Source organism: Lagopus leucura, unplaced genomic scaffold (assembly GCF_019238085.1).
Source record: "Lagopus leucura isolate 7727_CA_CO unplaced genomic scaffold, USGS_WTPT01 Super-Scaffold_73, whole genome shotgun sequence".
Taxonomy (NCBI): domain Eukaryota; kingdom Metazoa; phylum Chordata; class Aves; order Galliformes; family Phasianidae; genus Lagopus; species Lagopus leucura.
This window is the reverse complement of record NW_024962252.1, coordinates 87956887-87965199: the sequence shown is the minus strand read 5'-3', so window position 1 is coordinate 87965199 and position 8313 is coordinate 87956887. Positions and strand designations below refer to the sequence as shown.

At 43.5% G+C, this 8313-nt stretch overlaps 1 long non-coding RNA gene across 1 annotated transcript; it reads left to right on the top strand.

Moving 5' to 3' along the window:
* Positions 1–4588: 4588 nt before the first annotated feature.
* LOC122194252 lies at positions 4589–7411 on the top strand. The gene is made up of 3 exons (XR_006183083.1): positions 4589–4773; positions 6297–6408; positions 6606–7411. It is a non-coding gene; the product is annotated as an uncharacterized LOC122194252 (long non-coding RNA).
* The last annotated feature ends 902 nt before the right edge of the window (positions 7412–8313 follow it).

Sequence of the window (8313 nt, the reverse complement as noted above, 5' to 3'; positions counted from 1 at the left end):
AGCACTGGGCCTGTGCCCACCACCCTCTGGGGTAGAATCTGTCCCTAATTCCTATCGGACCCTTCTGCAGCTCTGTGCTGGCCCCAGAGAGCAGAGCTCAGCGCTGCCCTCCACTCCCTGTGAGGAGCTGCAGCCACCATGAAGCCTGCTCTCAGCTCCTCTGCTCTGGGCTGAGCATCCCCAGGGGCCTTCACACTTCTTGCATGCCTTGTCCTCCAGACCCTTCCCCCATCTCTGTAGACTTCTCCATGTTCATGCTGCTTATTCATCAATATGTACCTAAGAGAACTCTTGGTGAATCCTTCCGTGCCTGTGCTTGCAGAGAAGGAAGAAAGACGGGGCAATCTAACCATGACTTTTCTTTCCTTGCCTTTTTCTTCTGCTTGTCCCCTTTATGACCAGGTAGATCACTATTATACAGATGATCATTACCAGCAGGAGATAATCTCAGGAAATATTGTGACAGAAATCCAGGAGGTCACTCCCTGTTCCATTGCCTCTAGGCAGCATCAGCTCTCTTTAACCCATTCCAGCTAGCTTGCCCTTAGAAGCTAGCAGTGCCAGGTATTAAGCATGGTAACACGGAAGTCTCAGTCTTCTACAGGATTGAAAGCTCTGTTATCTAAGCTGTATAAAAAATTACATTTCTTTACCTTTCTACGAACAGATGTACAAAGGGTTGTAGGGATTCTGTGGATCTTTGTGAAGGAGAAGGCAGACTAAGATGGCTGGAAAGCAAGTACTAAATGAAGATGCAGAGCTCAGGCTGCAGGTGAGGATGCATTAGTTCCCTGCACAGCAGCCAGAAGTTCCCTAAAATTTAAAGATCAAGGGAGCTTTATTAATTGAGAATCCAACCTTGTCTCTTTTACATTACTTATTTATAAATGACTCTGCTCTTTAATATCTTAGGGCTGCCACTGAATTGATCAACTGGGAGTGCCCAGCTTGCAACCTCTGCAAAATCACAGCTGATTTCTCCCCAGAGCAGTTCTCTAGCATGCAGAGTTTGTCTTCATTCCTGGTCATCAACAGGGCCCATTGATTTACCACCAGATATCATTGCAGTGGGAATAACTCTCAGCCTATACCCTTCATCTCAGGCAGGCGAGTGAGATTGTGCAGTGTGCATAGGACAGGTGAGGGTCTAAGGAGTGCAATTTGTGGCGTTCTCCCTGCAACTTTTTGTAGAGATAGTAGGTTGGCCACTGCTGGTTGAGTTCTGAAGGGAGGTGGCAGTGCAGAAAGGAAGTCATCAGAGGGATAGAGGGGGCTGCAGACAGAGGGCTGGCAGAGGCCAGGGGCTAGAGCAGGGGGCAGCAGGCTGTGGTTGTGGGCTGCCAGGCAGAAATGAAGAAATGAATATTGGTGTTGAATCAAAGAGCTCCCTGCTTCAATGAGGAGAACCATACTTCACAGAAGGGGGATGAGATTTGTGTGTTGGAAAAGCAAGTAAGAAAGAAATCACTCTGCTAGCTAGAGATGGCTTCTTTCGTCTATGACCTCTGCTGCAAGATACCTGGAAGCACTGATTCTCTCAGAAGAAATTCAGGTGTCTCCTACTGGAGTGAGGTTGCTCTCTACTGCTAGCACTGTTTTAGCATCAGGCGGGATTGCTTCCTTTGCAGCAATTTTGATCCCAGTTTATTTTCCTTCACATCCCTTAGGCCACATTAATGTTTCTCTTCATGCTCAGCTAAGCAGCTGATCGATTCTTCCTGGGGCTTTCCCTGTATTGGTGCAGGCAGGAACTGAGCATCACCCAAAACACAGCAAAAGTCAATTACCACTGCAAGATGCTCAGTTGCCTACAGCCAGAATATTTCCTTTTCCAGCTACTCTGCCTAAAGCCCTGTCACTCTGACAGCAAGTGGTGGTGCCTTATTGCCTCCAAATTAGAAGATCTGAAAGAGGAGAGGATGGAGATGCTGCATCTGGCGTCAGTTCTTCAGCTCTTGCATTCATCCATCTGTGGTCTGGGCAGCCTGAGGAAAATATGTCCCTCATCCTGTGGCTCCAGTGGTTGCTGGGGTGGTTGAGGGGTCATTCCTTTCAACACTAATGTGTCTTCATATGTTGGTAAACATCTCCTCATCAGTTACAGCTTTTGTGATCTTACGCATACACTCGTGTTGCTGTGTTCATGTGCAGGCATGCAGTTATGAAAGCAGATGATTTGTTAAAACCATGATAACACTTCACTTAGGCAGAAGTGATCTGGCAGCCCTACTGAATAGCCTTTAGGATTTCTCAGTCTTAAAAAAGGCTCTTTGTGAGACACAGCCTCTAACCAGGACATCAGATCTAATAATTTTCAGTGGGATTTCTTGAAGTGCCTCAGGTTTGTTAGAAGGACACTTCATTCTTCTTATCCTTAATGATTTAGGCTCCTAAATTATTTAGATGCCTTTGATTGTCTCACTACTAATTCTAGTGAGGACCAAACCAAGATCTCTAACAAGCACTGTGCTGCAGTACCCACTCTTTGCCTCCCAGGAGTGGCTGTGCTGGTTGGGAAGGGAGCTGATTAATTCAGCATCACTCACCTACCAAGAGGTAACCATCCTGAGTGCCTTCCATTGCTTTTCCTCCTGCTCAATGAATGCTCAGCGATGAAAGACTGGAATTTTTGTGCATGGACAAATAGGGAATTCCCACAGTAAAATACCTCTAGTTCAAGAATACCGTGTCCTAGAATGAACTGGGGTCAAAAGCATTCAGTATATGTTCTGGGACTTCAGGTTTAGTATCTCAAGATACATTCTTTAATGCACAGTTTTCTTCTTAAAGACCTAACAAACACTCGTGTGGCTCCCTGCAGTGTTCACAGCTGGGTGCAAACTTAGCCAGCAACGAGGAAATGCAAATCTTTGGCTCAAGCATGTGAGGAAATTACACGTGCTGAACAGTGAAACGTGCATGTTTTGAATAATATTTGTGCCTCTTAAATCCAAGCAGAGAACTTCCCAGAGAAAAGCAGTATGTGCTCCACAGCCTTTCCTGCAAATCATTAACACTACAGCCCTGATGTTACTGTGCTTACTAAAACCACTCAGTGGTGCTGACTGTATCATTGCATCTCCCTTTTACTATTCTTAAAAGAAGAGGCTTAGCCCTCTCCCCAGCTCTGCAAAATCAGTAAGAGGGTCATTGCAGGAATCTGTGCAGTTCTCTCCTAAATGATCTCATGGGGTCAAGCACAAATCAGTATATGGAGTGCTTGACATTTTTACAGCAGGAATGGAGCAGATAGGAGTTTATTTTCTGACAACACTTCCAGAGCACAGGACCTCACTCTGCATTCCAACTGTAGTAAAACAGGAAGCTTTCCAGAGAGCGGCTTTTGCCATCACAATTTTTGGAAAGCGAATGCTTTTCTGAGAACATTGATTATGTTGACTTTGATTATGTTCAAAATGGGAAGAAAGGTTGCAGTGAGTTGTTTTTAATTTGTCATTTTCTTTTAAACAACACCAGCGTGCTCCTGAAAATTTTGGCCTTGACTTCTCTGCAGATGTTAAAAGAAAACAGCATCATAACATCTGGAAGATTGAGCATGCGTAAAAATCCACTGCCATGAAAATGTAGATTTTCCTCCTCAGACCAAAGCAAATGATATTTAACAGCTATGTTAAAGCAGAACCTATTCAAAACGTTCCTTGTTGTGAAAGATAAGTTCAGAATTTCACTCCAATGTGTTCCCAAGTGCAACATGGCTGTGTGGATGGACAGAAGTACTGAAGTTGTTGGACTCCAACCAGTTATGCTGTGGAACCTCTTCCTGCTTGGGGTGGTAGCCTGAAGATGTGTGGTTGGGCTCAGAAACTGCTTCACAGTTACCTAAGAAAAGGTAACTGGAGGCAATTAAACATAGAGGTACTCTGGTTTGAAACTGGGAGTCAAAAATCATGGGCGTTGAGGAGAGTGGTTGGAGAAAGGGAGTGCAAATGTGTTTGTCCTGACCTTGTAATCTCTATCCATCCACAGGTTTTGGGGCTGGCTATCTCAAAATTTTGATGTCTTCATTGCTGTAGGTAGAGGTTACAGGGCATGGGATACATCAAATTGCAAGATCTCTTTTCCTGGTCAGTTCATTTTGGAAGCATTGTGTCTTATTTTCTCATTTTCTAGGACTGATCTGATAAGTTTGTTGAGGTTGGAGATAAGGGATATATTTGCAATGGGAGGTTGTACAGAGGTGCTTTTCTGAGCAGCTAGAGGCTAAGCTCTGTGCTGCTTCCTACTTGGAGTGTCCTGTTGGCTCTCAGTGCCGCCAGTTTGGCCTGCAGGAGTGTTCCTTGGGAACCTTCCACGGTGGTATCTCAGACCCCTGGTCTGAGGGTCTGGTGAGCCCCTGAGAAATACCCACTTATGAAGATAAGATTTCAACTGCTTCTGAAAATGGGTAGAAGAAATTTGGCAGAAGGTAAGGCGTATCTGAAGAGGAGACAGCTGGCGAAATCCTCCTGTTGCCATTTAAAATTCTAGTCACTTTCTTGCTAATGCTTCTGTCCATCATCAAAGTGGAATGGGATCAGAGAGCCATGAAGAGGAAATATTATGTTTTTTTTTTCAGCCCTATATCTGAGCATGAAAGGTAATGGAGAAGCTGTCATGCACCTGCTTTGGCTCCATGTGGTAGATGAGGAGAGTGCTCTTCCTATTATGCACCTGCTGTTTGGGCTGCTCCTTGCAGAGATAACCCCGAATCTGTCAGGTCAGCAGGAGGCTTCTTCCTTCCCTAAGGCATCAATTTAGAGGTCTGAACATCAGGTAGGTGTATGTGATCCTAATGGAAGCATAAACATCTGATCATAGTTTCAACTCTCATCAAGCTTATATGTTTATATACCTTATATCATCTACCTTCTAAGGATGGGACTGAACACTAATTCTTTGAGTAGGTGTTTAGTTTCCTATGAAATTGCATTTAGCAGGTAATATGTGCGTGTACTTGCACATGCAGATTTGTGCATCTCATATCTATACCTTTGAGCCTCATTTCAGCAGAATTAAAAAAAAAATAGTGGGAAATCTCACAGTGTTAGTTTAAAGTAAAGCAACCATGCCAATGCCATCTGAAGGAAAGGATATGATATCTGACTGGGAAATCAAGAAGTCGCTCGAGTGGTAGTTGCCATAGAAGCATCCATGAGAAGAAACTTCCAAACTGAAGCAGTTAATCCTCCATGATAGATTCTCCCACGTGGCCTTTCAGATGCCTTTAGAAACTATCCACACAGCTGGTGAAGACAAGGTAGCTGGTGCTCAAGCTGTTCTTTGTGTGTCTGTAGCTACCAAGCGTGCTTTTGTCCTTTGTCAGAGAATTTGAATCACTCTTGCCCTCTAAGAAGGGGGTTGAGACTTGATCTGATAGGAGATAATATAGGGCCTGTTCACGTAGGGTATTTGGGCCATAGGATTACTGATTATGCCCCAATGCTCTGACAAACATGATATGGCGTGAGAGCTGCCAGCAGTCAAGTAATTACTGCCCTTGCAGAGTACAGCACTTGAGCATTGTGGTATCATTCCTGATGTGACAAGTTCAATCTCTGGAGCATTCAGGCCCTGCAGAGAGGAAAATAATAACTTAGGTTTCTGAGGTCTCACTCGTGTCACAGAGGTGATAGTGTACCTTGAACTCAGCATCTCTGTTCCTCCAGTGGAGCTATGCAGCACAGCATTCTCTCTCAGCCCTTAGAGGGAAATGGGTTATGTGGCAGCATGGTTCATCTGTCCAGTTTTATCTCCTTGTGGGTAACATTAATGGTGCTGTAAAGGTGCCCAGTCAACAATGCCTGTGCAGAGTGGTCACATTTCAGGTACCGTTACCAGTGGTATTGGTTGCTCCAAGATGCCTGTTGGAGTAGAGGACACTGGGCAGCATTGTTCCCACAGAGAGAAACAAAGGCACAAGTTCTGGGTTGGTGGCAACACTGAGTGACAAATGATTGTCAAAATGAATCAGCACAGGGTCTTCAGTTAAGCTGATTTCCACAGGAGTGTAACTACCTCCAACTCTACCTACACGGAGAGAGTGTAACTACCTTCCAGTGAAAGTCTATTAAATCCACCTGAAAAAGACACACTGGTGTTTTTTAATTCAGGCTTCCTCCATCTGTTATGTTAATTTCTTGCCTTCTCTGTTTTAAACTACCAATCAATAGTCTATTCAAAAGCTGGCCTTGGCCCGCAGCGCAAAATTCAGCAAGTGCCAAGTGGGAAGTAAAATATTGCTCATGGACAAAGAGAAAACTGTAACCTGAAGTCTGTTTCCATTGTCTTTCAAGTAGAGAAGCATGGCTCCCTGCAGAGAGTGCATCAGCCCTGGGGTGAACCTTGTTGGTTTCAGCCAACTTCGAGACCTCATCTTAATGGCCACAACAGGAGCAGCTAGGACTGGAGGTCAGCCAGCTCCCATTCCTCTCTTTCCCCTCCCTTGACATGCTACAGATGGTCCTAGGGCTAGACTAAAGATTTTGACATTTACCTGCCACCTAGTGACAGACATGGACAGACAAAGGCAGGTCATTTGCTTCACCTCATGTGTACATGGGCTGATGTTCTGGGTAAGACGTCTGTGCCTGCTTTGCTTCTTGCAGTCCCAAGTTGACTCGGAAGCAAGAGAAGTGAACCAGAGGACTGAGCATGCCTAAATCTCCTGTGGAGAATCTCCAGACTTAACAGGATATGTGTGCCATGTGGGATTATTTGCTGCGCTCAAACCAGCAGTGGAATAATGTTACCTCTGGATTACAAGTCTACTGATGTCACTGCACTCCCAATTGTGTTAAAACTCAGACAAAAGACATACATTCTCTGCCAAAAGGTTCTATCTTGTCCCCATTCATCTCAGTGTCTATTTTCTCAAATTTAGCAACAGAAGTTAAATTATTGAAATCAAATTATTTCATGTCTCTCATTTTTCTGGCAGGCGCATAATGGCTATTGACAATGAGCTGTCGATCAAGTTTTAGAAAGAACCATCAGCAGTAGGCAGGAGAAAGATTCAAGGGATTTCCAGCAAAAGCTGAAAATATCTCTAATGAAAGGCTGAGTGAAATCTTTTCCTAATGAAAGCACCAACTTGTAACCAGAAACTGTGTGCTTTCAGAGTGCCTTAGCCTGGCATTTTTCTTATCATCTCCAGCTGAAAGATGATGTATCTCAGACTCACACTGCAATTTAATTGGTGTCCATATGGCTTTCTGCACAGTGTTTTAGAGGCTGAATTTGAATACATAGTTTCCTCTTGACTGAAAGTGCTTTATATAAAGCAGAAATGTGATGTATTTGAATGATGTTGGCTTCTGATCAGCCCATGCCACGTAGCCTCATGATTTATGTGTTTGACAAGATCAGAATAAAAAAAAGGGAGCAAAATGCTGGCTTGAGTTCCTTTGAGACATAGTCATTTTAAAATATTTAAGGTTATCCAATAATCTCCAATTCTACTTTTACCACTGGATTTAATGAATTAACCTTCAAGGGAAGAAAAGAATTCAGCATGGGGAGAAGAGACACAATTTTGCTGCTAAATGGCAAAAATGTATACAAAACTGAGGGCTGTAAATCAGCTGTCTGGGAAACAGGTTAAACCCTTAAGAGAGTTAATCTATCAAAGTATCTTGCAGATCTTGTTTGTCCTCTTCTCAATTTTGCTGTCTTTTGCACTCTTGCCATCTGAAGGATGCTTTGCCAAGTCAAGATTTAACAGTGCTAAAGACTGCCTGAGAGACTACAATGATTTATATGTCTCTCCTTTTTACTTGCAATTAACTGTGGAGTGTGTTCAACGTGAGTGCCCACTCAGTGTGCCTAGATGATTTGAGTGCCACTACTTAGACAGCAGAATCCAAGAAGGCCATGAAATACTCAGAATATTTCTTTTGCTATCTCTGATATAAAATGTCTGTTAATAAGCCCCTAAATGTTGCTCAGACCTTTTGGTTGCTTTTAATTTTTGACGTGGTATTTTTCCAAGATGTTTTTATGTTTTCAAACATAAATGAAGCACTTAAGAAATGATTTGGAAGAAGGCCCCTTCAACTTTCAAGCGCAAAGTCTGGAACAACCATTATTTGAAACTCATTTTGTTGTAAAGACCTGTGAAAGGATTTAAGGTGAGAGAATTTCAGATCTTGCTTTCTCACACTGTGCTTGGCAAACTAAAAGCTAGGCAAACACAAATGAAATCATTTTGGGCCAAATAAAACATTTTACCGAGAACAGAAGATAATATCTTGTGCCATAAGTATGCTCTGGATTGTGATACAGTTGAGGCTCAGGGAAGTGACCTTGCAGTGGGCT